The sequence below is a fragment of the Oncorhynchus mykiss genome, chromosome 12, assembly GCF_013265735.2.
Source record: "Oncorhynchus mykiss isolate Arlee chromosome 12, USDA_OmykA_1.1, whole genome shotgun sequence".
In the NCBI taxonomy this organism is placed as follows: domain Eukaryota; kingdom Metazoa; phylum Chordata; class Actinopteri; order Salmoniformes; family Salmonidae; genus Oncorhynchus; species Oncorhynchus mykiss.
In genome coordinates, this window is record NC_048576.1 from 41,329,914 (window position 1) to 41,349,147 (window position 19,234).

General features: G+C 41.8%; 1 protein-coding gene across 4 annotated transcripts in view; it reads right to left on the bottom strand.

The window, feature by feature from the left end:
* arhgap32b (Rho GTPase activating protein 32b) overlaps window positions 1-19,234 on the bottom strand; it is a 233,855-nt gene that overhangs the window by 199,758 nt on the left and 14,863 nt on the right. Inside the window, exon 2 of one of the 4 annotated variants that reach the window (XM_021623783.2) lies at window positions 6,293-6,390. The exons of the other annotated variants lie outside the window; for them this stretch is intronic. The gene's annotated coding sequence lies outside the window, so the exon portion shown is untranslated. The remainder of the gene's footprint in view (window positions 1-6,292; window positions 6,391-19,234) is intronic. 4 annotated transcript variants of the gene reach the window in all.

Genomic DNA, 19,234 nt, shown 5'->3' on the forward strand with positions numbered 1-19,234 from the left:
AATAGCACTGCATTTGTTTGTTTTTTTAAATTGTCCATCAGTTTTAGAACAAGCAGCAAACTGATTGGTCGGTTGTTAGAGCCAACAAAGGGAGCTTTCTATTTTTAGGGAGTGGAACTACTTTAGATTCCTTCAACGCCTGTGGGCTAGGGGTCTTCTCGGGTTCAAAAAGTTGGACCCCATTCCGAAATGGACTCGGGTATTTCGTCCACGGACCTTACCAGAGGAGGGAGGAGATAGAGTAGCAACCAAGCCGACTCACACTAGTTACTAACTTCTAGCTGCCAAAGCAAGGTTATTTATCACGGATTACATAGTACCTGTTTTGACTGTATCAAACCGAGAACAAAAGCTACCTAGTAGGCTGCGCTTTCCCCTTCCTTCACAATAACAACTCTATTCAAAGTATTAAGTAGCACCCTACCGGTTGGCTCTTGGTCTTTGCAGCCTACCTGGTTCAGGTTGTCAGTCAACCTACCAGGGAAGTTACAAACAGCACAGGATTTAAATAAACATGTATAGATCACATCTTTACTAACGCTGAAGATATTTGCTTTAAAGCAGTATCCAAATCCATAGGATGTAGTGATCACAATATAATAGCCATATCTAGGAAAACCAAAGCTCCAAAGGCTGGGCCTAATATAGTGTATAAGATGTCATACGAGAAGTTGTAGTGATTCATATGTTGATGTAAAGAATATTTGCTGGTCTGTGATGTGTAATGAGAAGCAACCAGAAGCTACACTTGACGAATTTATGAAACTACTTATTCCAGTTACTAATAAGCACACACCCATTAAGAAAATGACTGTAATAACTTAATTCCTCATCAATACAAGAAGATTTAAAAAATTGTATGGTTGAGAGGGATGAGGAAAACATTTGTGTTTGACCAGATACAATGCTATTTCACAGTAGAGGTACACCAATTAAATCGGAGAGGTCGATTAATTAGGGCCGATTTCAAGTTTTCATAACAATCGGAAATCGATATTTCTGGGCGCCGATTTGCAGATTTAAAAAAAAGGTATACCTTGATTTAACTAGGCAAGTCAGTTAAGAACACATTCTTATTTCAATGACGAACGGGAACGGTGGGTTAACTGCCTCGTTCAGGGGCAGAATGACAGATTTTCACCTTGTCAGCTCGGGGATCCAATCTTGCAACCTTACAGTTAACTAGTCCAACGCAATAACGACCTGCCTCTCTCTCGTTGGACTCCACAAGAAGACTGCCTGTTACGTGAATGCAGTAAGCCAAGGTAAGTTGCTAGCTAGCATCAAACTTATCTTATAAAAAGAATAAATCATAATCACTAGTTAACTATACATGGTTGATGATATTGCTGGATATTATTTAGCGTGTTCTGCGTTGCATATAATCTGACTGATCATGCAAGTATCTAAGTATCTGACTGAGCGGTGGTAGGCAGACGCAGACGCGTAAACATTCATTCAAACAGTACTTTCGTGCGTTTTGCCAGCAGCTCTTCGTTGTGTGTCAAGCATTGCGCTGTTTATGACATCAAGCCTATCAACTCCCGAGGTGAGGCTGGTGTAACCGAAGTGAAATGGCTGGCTAGTTAGCACGCGCTAATAGCGTTTCAAACGTCACTCGCTCTGAGCCTTCTAGTAGTTGTTCCCCTTGCTCTGCATGGGTAACGCTGCTTCGATGGTGGCTGTTGTGGTTGTGTTGCTGGTTTGAGCCCAGGGAGGAGCGAGGAGAGGGACGGAAGCTATACTGTTACACTGGCAATACTAAAGTGCCTATAAGAACATCCAATAGTCAAAGGTTAATGGAATACAAATGGTATAGAGGGAAATAGTCCTATAATTCTTATAATAACTACAACCTAAAACTTCTTACCTGGGAATATTGAAGACTCATGTTAAAAGGAACCACCAGCTTTCATATGTTCTCATGTTCTGAGCAAGGACCTGAAACGTTAGCTTTCTTACATAGCACATATTACACTTCTACTTTCTTCTCCAACACTTTGTTTTTGCATTATTTAAACCAAATTGAACATGTTTAATTATTTACTTGATGCTAAACTGATTTTATAATAATTTTTTATTTATTTTTACTTGTGCATAAGGCATATGTTTTCTCCATTTGCAATACGATTTCATAGGAAGTCAAAAGTCGAAAATGTGAACTTTTTTTCAAAACTTATCACCCCCTTAAAAAAGTGCTTTCTGGACCGTTTTTCAATTTTTTTTCGATTTTTTGTAAATTAATCATGTGTAAGAACTGTATGAATAAACTTGTCAAATTTTATCATATTTTTTTTTAAACTTGTGCATAAGGCATATATTTTGTCCATTTGCAATATGATTTCATAGGAAGTCAAGTCACTTTATTTTGGCCAAATGCAATATGAAAGATTTGAAAATGCCTAATCAGCATGTTATGTCCATTTGCCATGTACCATCACGAATTTGAGATGCTCAAAAATCCTGTAGAAATGCAAAATTGACTGGCCTGATGAACACAGGATGGCCAGGCAGTGATAGTTGTTCCTTTCCATCGCTCGTTGTGTTGATTTCATCATGTCCATTTGGTGATGTTTTTTTCACTGTTGAATCATATTGCAAATGCACGTGCATTTGCAATATGTTTCAATGGGTATTTACCATCACGAATTTGTCATGCTCAAAAATCCTGCAGAAATGCAAAATTGACTGGCCTGATGAACACAGGATGGCCAGGCAGTGATAGTTGTTCCTTTCCATCGCTCGTTGTGTTGATTTCATCATGTCCATTTGGTGATGTTTTTTTCACTGTTGAATCATATTGCAAATGCACGTGCATTTGCAATATGTTTCAATGGGTATTTACCATCACGAATTTGTCATGCTCAAAAATCCTGCAGAAATGCAAAATTGACTGGCCTGATGAACACAGGATGGCCGGGCAGTGATTCTGGTTCCTCTCCATCACTCGTTAGGGTTGATTTCAGAATGTCACTTTGGTGATGGTACCGCACTGTTTAAACATATTGCTAATGGACAAAAGTCACCAGCAAGTCACCGTCCATCAGTCAATTAGATATTCTGACTCCAAACTGATACAAACTGACACCAAACCCACTTTTTCCAACTCGTTTAGAAGCCAACTATCACATACTTCAGAGCAGGCCCATAATTCACAGCGCCTTCAGTTTAAAACATAATAAAAATGTAAAACACATAGTTACGTTCTAGCTGCGGGTCCAGTTCTGACATTATGTGTAGACCTATGTGAGGCGACCCCGAATCCCGAGTTTCGGCTCGATAGGTCCTTCGGTGCCCGAGCAAGACCTTAATTGGTGCTTAAAATCCACTTTTTTTCCATGCCTTGCTATGGGGTCCTTGAATGAGCTATCGGACAGAAACATTGGGGTCCGTCTCTATGGGCCGAGCCGGTTTCAATGCACCTAGTCTTGCGTCTCTGAGACATTTCTAAATGTCGACATTTTCGTAATGGTCAAAATGAATTGAAGTCATTGCAAATATACAAGGCTGTTTCTCGGTCCGAGAACCTTCCAGAGCCAAGTAACTCACCACGCACTATCGACCTGAGGTCTAGAACAGGTTTCTAAAGTTTCAGAACTCTAGGTCTGACGGTTCTTTTTTAGCTCGAACAAAGGTAACTATTGCAGGCAGTGTATGTCTCTACGCACCCCAATATGTCCCTCCTTCCAAGCTGTGTGTGTGTGTGTGATTTAGTTTTTCTTTGAAATTTTATGGGAGAAATGACTGATTTACAGTTCATGGGGGTTGCCTAATCACACATATGAAGATTTGAAAAGATCTGACCTTTTTAACCCTTCGAAACAGCCACTATGACACCATTTAAAGCACTTCCGGTTGGCACAGGAAGCTATAAGTCAACTCATATCCTGATTGGGGTATGCCTTTACATAATCCTGAGTTTTAAGTGTTTACTTTACGAACTGACCGATTTACACTGGGTTGAATGCACCATTTATCACAAACTGCTGGTTGGGTATGGAAAAACACGTTTAGGGTGATTTTAACCACTTCCGGTTGCTTCAGGAAGCTTAGAATCGACACAGGTAGACCTCATAGTGGCCTGATGGACTGTCATTGAAGACAGGCTCATAAGGCATTCATAACCCACATAGGCTTCAGGTTGACTTTAGAGGAGCAGGCAATGTATTCCTATGGGGAGAGAAGTCATTGTAATCTGTGAGATCAAAAAACCCTGATTAACTGTTAAGGGTTAATGCCACACAGTGTCTCCTGACCCCTCCTGTCTCAGCCTCCAGTATTTATTTATGCTGCAGTAGTTTGTGTCTCGGGGGGCTAGGGTCAGTTTGTTATATCTGGAGTACTTCTCCTGTCCTATTCGGTGTCCTGTGTGAATCTAAGTGTGCGTTCTCTAATTCTCTCCTTCTCTCTTTCTTTCTCTCTCTCGGAGGACCTGAGCCCAAGGACCATGCTCCAGGACTACCTGACATGATGACTCCTTGCTGACCCCAGTCCACCTGGCCCTGCTGCTGCTCTAGTTTCAACTGTTCTGCCTTATTATTATTCGACCATGCTGGTCATTTATGAACATTTGAACATCTTGGCCATGTTCTGTTATAATCTCCACCCAGCACAGCCAGAAGAGGACTGGCCACCCCACCATAGCCTGGTTCCTCTCTAGGTTTCTTCCTAGGTTTTGGCCTTTCTAGGGAGTTTTTCCTAGCCACCGTGCTTCTACACCTGCATCGCTTGCTGTTTGGGGTTTTAGGCTGGGTTTCTGTACAGCACTTTGAGATATCAGCTGATGTACGAAGGGCTATATAAATACATTTGATTTGATTTAGGGCCAGGCTTAATTTTGGGCCTACTTTTCTCACGGTTGCTGCACTCAGAGCGAGCTACGGTCAAGCGGGGCATCTCGTTGAACTCGGCACGGCCTAGAGAATATGGAAATGCCATTGCAGGTTGTGTGTGTCTTTAAGCACCGCACTTTGTTACTCCATCCTTGCTGTGTGTGTGTGTGTGTGTGTGTGTGTGAGAGAGCTTTTCTTTGACATCTGTTGGGAGAAATGACTGACTTACAGTTCATGAGGGTTGCCTAATCACACATATGAAGTTTTGAAAAGATCTGACCTTTTTAACCCTTCGAAACAGCACCTATGACACCATTTTAAGGCACGTCCGGTTTACACAGGAAGCTGAAAGTGAACACATATCCTCCTTGGGGTAGGCAGTTATATAATTTTGAGTTTTAAGTCTTTACGTTAAGAACTGACTTATTTACGGAGGGTTTAGTGAGTGTGTGTTATTTCAGAAAATCACAGAAATCTCGCAGAGCTCCGAAGCACACTTTAAAAAGATTTGTATGAACACGCTGCAACTGGATATGTAACTGTTCTTTAAAAAAATATATATTTTTGAACATCACTAATTTGACATTGTACGATTTCTCTTAAATGACGATAGATAAATGGCTGGTTCTTTTTTTATTGACACCGGAGGTTCCTTTACTTTGACGTGAAGCGGAAAAATTATTGCTCTATTTTCATTTTGGACCTCCAATCCCAGAAAAATGGCCATAACTCAAAAACCGTTGAGGCCTAGACGCCATCTTGTTCGGGGCCAACTGCCCATTATGCCAAACCTGTGCTCACCAAGTTTCGGCTTCGAAATATTTTCCGTTTAGGATATAAGGCCACGTCGTAATTTGTGATGTTTTGTACATTTGCAATATGATTCCATTCGCCCTCTTGTGGGATTTACCGGGACAGCGGAAAAATGACCAAAATGTTATTATTTTATAAAACGGAAACCGGATGTCCTAGAGAGTTCGTTTGATGACTTCCTGGAAGATCCGGCCCTGCCGCACGGCCCGACACCGTCCGCGAATTTTACAAACGTTTTCGGACGTCTAGTAAGGGACCGTGTACATTTGCAATGTGGTCTTTCTCACTAACCATATGACAAATGTCAAAATGTTCCCTTAAGGTATGTAAGAAACTTCCTCTTGAGAGGACAACTAGATGACAACCGGCCAATGTTCAGGTCACCCAGAAAATACATTTTTCTGTCAGCATTAGAGACCTTGTCTAACATCACACAGGAGTACACTGGGTTAAGCTGGTATGATAGTTCTAAAACTAGACATAGCAAGTGAGTCTGGTGAACGGGAAATACTGGAGATGAAGAAACTATTTTCAAATGATGTTCGCAGGAGACTTGACTTTCTAAACACTTGCCAGAGCTTAGGACAAATGTCGTAACATCCTCTATCCCCATTCACCTCTAAGTTTGTGAGTGATGAAGTCATTACCTGAAGGTGTTGCTGTCCCACAGTTGACCCTTTAGAAGGGAGTGGGATGGAGTCCAAACCAGAGACAGACCGCCTTCAGACAGAGGATTACTAATATCCTGGCAGATATTAATGAAGAAAAAAAACAAAGGGAACATAAATAAATGACAGACTTATTCCATCAGTGTGGTGAGTTAAGACAACCAGAAATCAGACAGGCCAGGTAGGCTACTTCTTTGCATGCTCAGCCGTGCGCACTCCCTCAACAAGACAGAGAAACCATGCTTATTGCTCACATGGAGAACTCCAAACAAAAAGACAATTAACAATTTACAAAATTCATAAATTATGGTTATGAAATAAACAAAAACGTGTTTCTCACAAGTGTGTCAAATTGTGAACTCTGCAAACAACGTTTCCACTTCGAGAATGAAAGCGGGGGGGGGGGGGGGGGGGGGGTGAGTGCATTCTGGAGAGATGCACCAATAGGCTACATTCGCTACACACCCCTCCCGTTCTTGTCTCAACATATTTTTTGTTACTCAAGACACATGTTTTGTTTCCATTTCTATCGTCATTGTGTGTGTGTGTGTGTGTGTATTTATTAATGTCTGTCAAGTTATTGTTTAGTGCTAAATGTAATTAAATTGCATTGTTATATCGTGGCCGGAAACAAAAAATATAATGACATTATCTTTACACATTTTTGATGCTTTTAACCGACAGCCAAAACTCAATAATCAGCTAGGCCGATGGGCACACACGCTGCCTATGAAAGACTTCCTCATATCAACTTTTTCTGGTTGTCCAAAAGCACAATCCAAGTCATATTAGCAACCGATCCTAGCTGTTGCACCCCAATGAATATGGATCCCGTACATTTCTCAGAGGGCCGGTAAACAAAAATCATCCCTGTCACTTTATCCGGCGCCACATTTTCCAAACAGAAACCCAGCTTTCCTTTGAACTGTACATTTTTTTTTTTTGTTAAATGCACACCTTCCCCCTGAAATACTGGACAACAAAAATGTATTACCACCATTAAATAACTGTAGCAACCGTGTTTATAAATGTGGATAACAGTTTTACCACTTCAGCATGGTTTTGTGGCTCAGTCAATGCCACACAGGTCTAACGGGCCAGAAGGTTGAGGGTTTGACGACCACCAAAGCCAAGTTCACTCTCCCTGTCTGTGTCAATACACTACAATCAGAGCCGGCTAGAGTCAATGACCAGCTAGGGGGAAATCAGATTTAACATTTTGATGCTATATTTATTTAAAATATATGCAAGAAAATTTCCCATCAACAGGTTTCTGTGCCAATGCACCACACACAACCAACAGGCAACGCATAACTGCATACTGATTACCGACTTGGAGCTCTTATCATGGTTTGATGATCATCTCAACAATTAGAAAATACATCCCTCCCTACTTAGTAGTGAATGATTGGATTGACAATCTCCGAGTGTCATTAAACTTGTGTTTTGTAACAGAAGTCTCTTTCCATTAAATCAAATGGCTGTTGTGCAGTTTGGATGCTTGAATTATATTAGAGTGGAGTGGATGAACGTGAGCACGTAAGCTACAGGACACTTTTGAAGTAGCCAATTCAGCATGGCTGATTAATTATGGCTGTTTTCATAACAAATTGGTAATCAGCCTTTTTGGACGCCAATTACATTGCAATCCATGAGGAAACTGTGTGGCAGGCTAACCACCTGTTACGCAAGTGCAGTGTCAAAAGGACCTTGTGGCTGCAATGAGCCATGGTAGTTGCTAGCTAGCATTAAACTTATCTTATAAAAACAAATCAATCTTCACATAATCACTAGTTAATTACACATGGTTGATGATATTACTAGGTTAACTAGCTTGTCCTGCGTAGCATATAATCAATGCGGTGACTGTTAATTTATCATCGAATCACAGCCTAATTCAACTTCGCCAAACCGGTGATGATTTCACAAAAGCGCATTTGCGAATAAAGCACATTCGTTGCAAAAATGTACCGAACCATGAACATCAATGCCTTTCTTAAAATCAATACACAGAAGTATATATTTTTTAAACTGCATATTTAGTTCAAATAAATGCATGTTAGCAGGCAATAGTAACTATGGAAATTGTGTCACTTCTCTTGCATTCAGTGCAAGCAGAGTCAGGGTATATGCAGCAGTTTGGGCCGCACTATTTCTTCCTAACAAAGACTAATTAATTTGTCGGAATTTTACATAATTATGGCATAACATTTAATTTTGTGCAATGTAACAGCATTATTTAGACTTAGGGATGCCACCCGTTCGACAAAATACAGAGAGGTTCCATATTTCACTGAAAGAATAAACATTTTGTTTTCAAAATGATAGTTTCCGGATTTGACCATATTAATGGTGAAAGGCTCGTATTTCTGTGTTTATTATATTAGAATTAAGTCTATGATTTGATATAGCGGTCTGACTGAGTGGTGATTGGCAGCAGCAGGCTCGTAAGGATTCATTCAAACAGCACTTTCCTGCGTTTACCAGCAGCTCTTCGCAATGAAGCATTGCGCTGTTTAACACTTCAAGCTAATCAAGTCCCGAGATTAGGCAGGCAATACTATAGTGCCTATATGAACATCCAATAGTCAAAGGTATATGAAATACAAATGGTATAGAGAGAAATAGTCCTATAATAACTACAACCTAAAACTTCCTCACTGGGAATATTGAAGACTCATGTTAAAAGGAACCACCAGCTTTCATATGTTGTCATGTTCTGAGCAAGGAACTTAAACATTAGCTTTTTTACATGGCACATATTGCACTTTTACTATCTTCTCCAACACTTTGTTTTTGCATTATTTAAACCAAATTGAACATGTTTCATTATTTATTTGAGACTAAATTGATTTTATTCATGTATCATATTAAGTTAAAATAAGTGCTCATTCAGTATTGTTGTAATTGTCATTATTACAAATATAGTTGAAGTGTACCTATGATGAAAATTACAGGCCTCTCATCTTTTTAAGTGGGAAAACTTGCACAATTGGGTGCTGGTTAAATACTTTTTTGCCCCACTAAGTATTTGATCACCTACCAACCAGTAAGAATTCCGGCTCTCACAGACCTGTTAGTTTTTCTTTAAGAAGCACTCCTGTTCTCCACTCATTACCTGTATTAACTGCACCTGTTTGAACTCGTTACCTGTATAAAGGACACCTGTCCACACACTCAACAGAGAGCTGAGTAAGGACACCAGGGATAAAATTGTAGACCTGCACAAGGCTGGGATGGACTACAGGACAATAGGCAAGCAGCTTGGTGAGAAGGCAACGACTGTTGGCGCAATTATTAGAAAATGGAAGAAGTTCAAGATGGTCAATCACCCTCGGTCTGGGGGTCAATCACCCTCGGTCTGGGGCTCCATGCAAGATCTCACCTCGTGGGGCATCAATGATCATGAGGAAGGTGAGGGATCAGCCCAGAACTACACAGCAGGACCTGGTCAATGACCTGAAGAGAGCTGGGACCACAGTCTCAAAGAACCATTAGTAACACACTACGCCGTCATGGATTAAAATCCTGCTGCGCACGCAAGGTCCCCCTGCTCAAGCCAGCGCATGTCCAGGACCGCCTGAAGTTCGCCAATGACCATCTGGATGATCCAGAGGAGGAATGGGAGAAGATCATGTGGTCTGAGACAAAAATAGAGCTTTTTGGTCTAAACTCCACTCGTCGTGTTTGGAGGAAGACGGATGAGTACAACCCCAAGAACACCATCCCAAATGTGAAGCACGGAGGTGGAAACATCATTCTTTGGGGATGCTTTTCTGCAAAGGGGACAGAACGACTGCACTGTATTGAGGGGAGGATGGATGGGGCCATGTATCGCGAGATCTTGGCCAACAACCTCCTTCCCTCAGTAAGAGCATTGATGATGGGTCGTGGCTAGGTCATCCAGCATGACAACGACCCAAAACACACAGCCAGGGCAACTAAGGAGTGGCTCCGTAAGAAGCATCTCAAGGTCCTGGAGTGGCCTAGCCAGTCTCCAGACCTGAACCCAATAAAAAATCTTTGGAGGGAGCTGAAAGTCCATATTGCCCAGCGACAGCCCCGAAACCGGAAGGATCTGGAGAAGGTCTGTATGGAGGAGTGGGCCAGAATCCCTGCTGCAGTGTGTGCAAACCTGGTCAAGAACTACAGGAAATGTATGACCTCTAATTGCAAACAAAGGTTTCTGTACCAAGTAGTAAGTTCAGCTTTTCTGATGTATTACTTTAAAATCAATGTGATTTTCTGGATTTTTGTTTTAGATTCCGTCTCTCACAGTTGAAGTGTACCTATGAAAAAAATTATACCTCTACATGCTTTGTAAGTAGGAAAACCTGCAAAATCTGCTGTGTATCAAATACTTGTTCTCCCCACTGTAGATGATATTTCTGTAATTCAGTGTTATTTTCTTCCGACAGTAATTCGTTATGGATCCAAAACTAAATAAACATGTGCATTTTGAAAGAGCATTTTTTATCATAAGTGAAAGCATGAAGATGCCATTATTAGTTAAATTGTTTTAGTTTGAAAGTGCAAACTGGCACTAATAACAGGCCATTCTTGAACATGGGGTGAGACATTGTTAGTAATTTGTTATCAAAGCCAGTTTGTTATTTAGAATCATTTATTTCTGTTCTTAGATGGAGAAAAATCAAAAACCTACAGTGATCTCGGGCAAGCACAGGTATTTAACCAGCATCTGTATCAACACAGCTTGCACTGCTATGCAGTGTCTTAGGCCATTGTGCCACTCAGGTGTTGTACAACGTGACTGGTCGGGAGTGGCTACACTATCACATTAAGAGAAAAATAATCCTAACAAAATAAAATAATTAAAGCCTTAGAGTACCAGTTTTAGTAAGTAATACTGAAGTCGTGTACAATTATCAGTTTCTATTTAGGTTTATGTCGCCCATTCATTGTCAGTTAGAGCCACAGTAGGACTCAAAAGCATAATCAGTGCTCTAACCCCCCCTTGCACTGGTCTGGAGTAATGAAGTGGTGACGCAGGGTAACGTACTAAACCACAAACGACCTCTTAAGTCCCGCGGCGTAAGCTCACAACTTTTAAAGGAGGAACCACTGTATAGGTCGGGAGGTTGCGGGTGGGTTATTTGCAATTGAGGGTGGGTGCGGGTGAACAAACAAGCTGACTCGTGCACCACTCACACACACACACACTTCAGTTTCACTCAGAGCACCTATTTCTCTCACCCAACTTAACTCCTCACTAAGCCACTCAACAACTCTTCCAAATGTAAAGATCCGGTGCACTTGACAGTTTCACTTGTGCCCTCGACATTTTTAGACTCCAGTGTATTCATTCTGTGACTGGGTAACCCACACAACCGTAAATGGCTTCCTATACAAGGCTAAACAGAGCTAGGGAGACAAGAGCATGGGACCTCACAATACTATATTATCACAATACTTACTTGGGTGACAATACGATAGTATTGCAATTCTCACAATACTTTATGCATTGTAATTTTATTGCGATTTGATGTTCCAAACATATTGCTCACAATATGTCTGCTGCAGAGAGACGAGAGCATGAGAAAATCATCCATGGAAGTAAAAGTACTGAACATTTTGGTTCACTACTTAAAAAGATGGAACACAAATAGATACTTGGAGCCAAATATCAACATATTCCAAAAATACAAAAAAAACTGCCCATGTTACCCCCATCACTAATGATACAGAAGACAATGAACAATAGGCTACAAATGCTCAAGTTATTCTAGCATCTATATTTTTACACTCAATATAACAAATAGCAAAACTATGAGGGGAGTGTGAATGTTTCTCAAGCTCTACTAAAAAGCAAGCTGAAATTCTTCTTTCTGGTACGAGTGGCGTTGAGAGCCTACACCCTGACCGGATGCCTCCCATGCACTGGGAGCACAATGGCTGGGATTGTGAGTGTGTTGGTGGGTGATCCTGCTCAGGTATCTGTTCTGTGGCTCCCTAAGCGCTGCCACACAATTTCACACACACCATGTTGCCAATCCAGGCCCTGAATGAGAATTCCCTTTGTCAATGCTGCTGCCTCATTATCCCCCCTCTCCATTGTAGGAATACCCTGGCAGCTTTCCAACCTCCCCTATCAATGCAGGAATTGTTTATGGGGGAATGGAATCCTGATAGGGAATTCCATGGCATCCTCAGAAGCCGGTGTATGTGCGGCCTGGGAGGCTGAGGGGAGATGCTTTTCAAGCTGTGGGGCGAGAGCGAGTTAGCAGCTCTTAATGTGTGGGGTCAGGGCATGGGACTCTGGGCTATGCCAGTTGTGTAAATAATGAACACACAATGTTCCTTCAGCATCCAGGGCCAAGGTCAGGGGTCACGCCTGCCTTTGTGTGCAGCAGCAGAGGATGAAGACAAACAAGGAGCCCTTTGAGAGTTTATGTGCACTCACGTACATAACAAGTGTACAAAGGAGGGTGGGTCAGTTGCATAATATATGACTGCAGGGCTGTTGAGACATTTCATTTTGAATATCTAGATTTTTGCTTGTTTTGCTCATTAACACATTAATTTGTTTATTTGCCTTGGTGGTTGCCAAGCTACCTAGTCAGATTAACACATGCGATGCCAACATTTACATTTTTATAATTGCGAAGTTGGCCTATTATCCCAATAGTAGCTCTTTATTTACAGAAATGTCCTCTAGTGTCAGCTTGCAAAAAGCAGACCAATAAAAAGCCAAGGGATATGTTTAAATAAGATAGGGTGGTTGCACTTCGTTAGCTAATAGCATCCCTTTTCAAGGCCAGGAAAACATATCAAATGGAAAACCTTTGGACAGAGAGCACTACCAGAACAGAACAGAAGTCTGCCTTCAAAGCACATCAGTTAATGAATCAGCGTCCTTGTGCCCCACTATTCTGAGTGAAGCGCTGACGTAGTCTTTGAAAAAGTGCCCTGTAGGGTGTGTTGAGAATGCTGCTCTTGCCGAAACGTTTCCAAAAGCTGAGCACATCGGTCATTACGACACCAGACAAAAGCTAGCCTAATTGCTGACACCACAAGGCACTGAAACACAAAGCCGATGTAAAGTCCCTCGAGTGATTTGGCTGAGGTGAGCTCCTGTTGGGGAGCAGATATATTGCCTTATTGTTCTCTCAATCTTTTACTCTCCTTCCCAAAAGACTCCTTACTCTCTTTCTCTGCCCGTCTGCCCAGTCTCTGAAGTACAGGCTGCAATGCGACAGGCTGACTCAAGAATCCGTCGATAAAGCCTCTACTGTCCAGACGACCAAGGGCGGGCTCCTTCTGTCTCGGCGGCTATGCCCAACCTCATCCCTCCTGGGGCCTACAGGAACCCTAGAGTCAGGGGTTTCCCTGCAAATTTGGCTGCTTCGAAAACGATGTGGCAGATGAAAATGTATTGGTCGCAGGTTTTTGGGCAACTTCTAAATTGCACCATGGCCTTCGTGGCATTTCTCTTAAAATATAACGCAGCAACAAAAAAAAGAAACGCCCCCTTTTCAGGACTCTGTCTTTCAAATCACTCGTAAAAATCCAAATAATTTCACAGATCAGACACCACAAGGCACTGAAACACCAAAGGGTGTTAAAGGGTTTAAAACATGCACATGTGGAACGGTCGTTGTTAGAGACGATTTGGACATATTTGTATAAAATACAGAGCATAGAGCTCCATGTACATTTGTGTAAATATATTAAATATTTATGTATATGTTTAAATATTATGTACGTACCTTTATGATTTATATTTACCTGAATGCGATGTATTCATTTGTTGTTAGTGTAACTAAGTCCCCCCCCCCCCTCTTGCCCATTCACCGTACTGTGGTAAGTGTGTTAGAATAAAAAGGCATAAAGGCAGGAAGTTGGGCCTTCGGGGGGAGGAGTCCTTGCTAGACGCGGGAGCGGTATAGTGTTTTGACCATACAGACATACAAACAGGTCATATTATGTATTTTCCATGTCAAGTAATCTATGATGTAGGTTGATTGGAGAATCATTTTTTTTGTTAGATATAAGAATAAACCGTTTTGTTGCACCATATCCCTGGATGTCATTGAACGTTTTGGCCGTTTGGAATCCCGCTTTAGGCTTGGGCAGTGGCTATGGAAAAGAGGAAAGGAAGCCACTACAATCAAGTCAAAAACAACTCTGTGCAGGATTACTATCGGAAGGAAATCTCCGGTTCGGACACACGCTGGATATTGTTATATTTGTCATTGCATTCGGACCATAAGGACAGCTCGCTTGGAAGGACTTGAACTAGAATTCGCCAGCTGTGAGTAACCACTGCGAATGAATGAGCTGCCCTGTTCAATGCGATCGTTTGATCATGCATATTATGGAAGCGCAAATGTGCTTATAATTGGAATGTTTGATAAACTTGGGAATGGAATACAAAACAGCGCTGTGAAAACAATTTAGAAGTTTAAGTTTGGGAAACACCGAGATCCTATGCACAATGTAGCCTAATCATATGTCTAATATTTGGCCTAACGTGGAAATGCAATGCAACAACGGAATGCAACTAAATTATCTAATAAAAAAAAAAATATAAAAAAAAAATTATAAAATTATTTAAACTTCATTAAAGGGGAAAAACTTATGGGATGAAATGCTTAAAACATCTAAAATGCCAAACTCGCACATGTTCAATTCAAAATGGGTCAATATGCTGAAATGGATGACTGTGTTTTAAAGCATTAAAGGAGGTCTAAAGGGGCATTACGTTTAACAATCAAACCAACAACTGTCAATGTAAATTGAGTGAACTAAAAGTGAATGATGGAGGATGAAATCCCAAATAAGACCACACTGGAGAGGGCAGAGGAGCAGTTCAATTCACTCTATGCAGCCCGGAGAGGCAAACTTGGAGTGTGTACACACAAAATGAAATAAAAGTCATTCTTATTGATGGAGGAAACATTGAAACTGTGAATGAGGGTCTTGAAGCATTTGATGCTGTTATCAATGACTTTAAGAATGCTCATGAATCTGTGCTAGAGCTGGTCACAGAGGAGGAACAGGAATATGAGAGCATTAACTATTATCAAACAAGAATGAGGACTTATGAACATTTCCTGAAGGAGGTGGAAATATGGAAAACGACTGAAGTTGAGCTATGGCAAAGAGGAAAGGAAGCCACTACAGTCGTTAACTTTGGGATAGGAGGCAGCATTTTCACTTTTGGATGAAAAGCATGCCCAGAGTAAACTGCCTCCTACTCAGTCACAGATGCTAATATATGCATATTATTATTAGTATTGGATAGAAAAACACACTGAAGTTTCTAAAACTGTTTGAATGATGTCTGTGAGTATAACATAACTCATATGGCAGGCAAAAAGCTGAGAAAATATCCAAACAGGAAGTGGGAAATCTGAGGTTTGTAGTTTTTGAACTCAGCCCCTATCGAATACACAGAGGGATATGGGTCCTTTTGCACTTCCTAAGGCTTCCACTAGATGTCAACCGTCTTTAGAATGTTGTATAATCGATGGAAAACACCTGTGTGACTGGTACTTTTACATGCGCACCTGGCAGATAAGCATGGGTATAAAATGTTTGGGCTTAGCTTTGCTTGGGGCCTCAACATACAAACAGCTCATTGTTCAACCCTAAAGACGCAACTGGTATGTAATGTTTGGAATTATTTATTATGTTGCATCCAGTGCTTAGCACAATTTACACAATTTAACTCTGGTAGGAGTGGTGACTTATTTTTTGGGGATATTTTCTGACTGCAGAAGTAATTGCTTGAAGTGCTAGATTAAATTGTTTAAACGTTTACTTTATTCAAAGCCATGCTTTGTTGCCGTGTCATGCATTGTTTGTGTAAAATAATGCATGTTTATTCTCTGTTTAAGGTTATCAACCTATTCCTGTCATTCAATTACTCTATTCAACAAATCAACTGTTTCAACATATTCAACAAATGGCATCAAAACCATAATAAAACACTAAAAATGAATTGAGTTGTCCCTTTGCATCCTTCACGTGTTGAGCAAGCCGTTTTCAAGTTTGGGCAGAGCTGAAATAATTATAACACCAAGACAACTTGACAGTTGATAACCAGCGTGGCAGTGAAGACAAAAGGATTAACGGCCTGAAGTCAGGAAAGCTGTCGTCGCAAAGAGGATTGGCTTACATCTCAAAACGGCAGAGGAAACTCTTGGAAAAACAGTGAAGGAGCTGAAGCAAGAAAGAACTTTGGCTAAGAGTGTTTTTACCAAGCAAGCAAACTTCCTTAGCAGAGGTGCAAAACACATGACTAAGAGCGAACGGCGAGAGGAGTTCAAGAAGCTCATGTCGGAGGCAAGGAAGGTCAGTGAGACAAATGATGAATACAGGGCTGGACTTCTGGCAGACATTGAAGCTGAAACCGATGAGGGTGAAGAAGCTGACCTGAGCAAGCAGCAGCAGACTGAACTTGAGAAGACATTCCAAGAATGCGAAGTACGATTGGATGAGGTCAGGGGGATGATCCAGTCCAACCTATGGCCTAGATACAGGGAGGACGAGGTAAAGTCTGCAATCAAAGAAGCTGAGACCGCCTGTGATGGAGTTGCTCAAATACCTGTTATTGCTGTAAATAGAGATGGCTTCGAGCTACGGTGGGATGGTGCGAAGGCACAAGTCCAAGATGCAATCACAAGCCTAGCAGAGTGTGAGAGTGGATTCCAGTAGCAGAAAAAGAACGGCTGGAAGCCAGAGTAAAGGATCTGAAAGCATTCAGAAACAACCTTGAAGCAAGGAGGGCAGGATTTCTCACAGTGCAAAGAATTGCAGAAGAGGATAAAGACAGAGGGAGAGTGCCGCAGAAGCCCGTGCCAGCTCCACAGCCGACACTGAGAATAAAACCAACCTGTTTACCCAGGTTCAGTGGGTATAAAAGGAATTTCCATCGATGGAGGAGAGACTGGGAGAGTCTACAGAAGCAGGGGGAACCAACAGGCTCAGACGAAGTAAAGAAGATCCAACTCCTTGACAGTGTAGATGAGAGAATGTGCAGAGACCTCCGTTTGTCTACTTACAATACTGCTGAGGACATGTTCAGGGTGCTTGAGAACAGGTATGGAAACAAGTCTACAATTGCCTTGGAGATAATTGAGGATCTGGAGAAAATTCCTGCTTTAAGAGCAAATCAGCCAAGGAAAGTTAGACGTGATCCAAACTATAGAGAAGGCACTGGATGTTCTCACAGAGCTTGGACGCACAGGAGCCATCAACAACCCTCTAGTGATCAAATCCATAGAAAGCAAGTTACCTGACAACATCAAGCGAGATTGGCTTGTCTTCATGGTTAACCCGAGAAATAATGTCACGCCGGACAATCACTTTGAGAACCTTCTTAAATTCCTGAAAACACAGGAGGAAATTCTTGAAAAATTAGAGCAGATGGGAGTGAGTGAAAAGCCAGAAAATAAATATGCTTTTGTGGAGAGAAAATATGCATCCACACGTTCCACAAGGAAAGGCAGCTGTGTTGTCTGTGGAGATGAAAAGCATAGAGAAAAGATCTTCTTTTGCAAGCGTTTCAAAGAACTGAAGCCTGAGGAAAAGTTGGATGCTGTAGAAAAGATGGGGGCCTGCAAGAGGTGCTTGGTCTGTCATGGAGAAGATGAATGCAAAGACACTTACCTGGGCAGGAAAAGAGATTAAGAAAGACCATCATTTCTTTCTTTGTCTGAAGGGAGATTTCAAGAGGAGTGACTCAGACAGAAGACAATCCAATGTGAGAAGGTATACACTTACAGAGGAGCAGGAGGAATTTGTATCTAAGCTCTCCCCAGAGATGGCAGAGAAATTCAAGAAAGCATTCATCAACATCACTGCGAAAACAAACTGTGTCGAAAAGAATCAGCTGGGAGTGACTGAGTCAAGTGCAGTAGAAGAATTGTCAGTTATTCTAATGCTGCTCAAGGTAACTGCCAATGCAGGACAAAAAAAATTGGAACCCTGATCGACTTGGCATCGGACACAAACTACATCACTCAGAGCTGCCAGAAGATTAAATCTTCGAAGTGAAAACATCACTTTAGTCGTTCATGGAGTCGGAGGAATGGCCATGAAGGTTAGAACCAGAAGATATCTCCTCAGAATGAGGGTCAAAACGCCCATAGGCACAGAAAGAGCTCATGAGCTTATCTGCTATGGTTTGAATGAAATTGCCAACACCCACAGAGTCATCAAAGCTGAGCAACTCAAGAAGTTCTTCCCAGAAGTCAAACTAGGAGATCTGAGTAGACCGGAGAGTATTGAGCTATTGATAAGCCACCACGAAGGAAGACTTGCTCCGCAAAGAGTGAAGGTGATTGGAGACCTTGTCTTGTGGTAAGGCCCGCTAGGAAAGACTGTTGGTGGAGCACATCCAGATCTGTTTGAAGAAGTGGATATAGCCGCACACAGGTCTGAAACACACTTTGCTCGATCCATGAGAGCAACCGCTGTCAAGTATCAAGAGATAGCTAAGCTGTTCACAGCTGAAACCAAAGGTACAGTTGCTCGCAGAGAGTTCTTGGATTGGTGAAATTGGGACAACATTGGAGCAGCTTGCGACCCAAAGTGTGGAGGATGCCGGTGCGGCAACTGTCAACCAGGAGGCAAGGAAATGACTGAGTGAGGAAAGAGAGCTGGAGATCATAAGGAAAGGCCTCACCTACATCAAAGCAGATGCTCACAGTGATGAACCCCACTGGCACACAAAATACCCCTGGATTCAAGATCCAAGTTCCCTTCCTGACAACAGGAGTGGGGTGGAAGCCACCTTCTTGAGAACAGAAAAGCAACTCAAAAGAGAGCCAGAGTGGAGAATAGCATACACAGCTCAAGTCCATGAAATGGTGGAGAGAAGAACAGCGAAGAAACTCACCAAAGAGCTCATTGCCAGCTGGAAGGGGCCAGTATGGTATGTCAGCCACTTGGTGG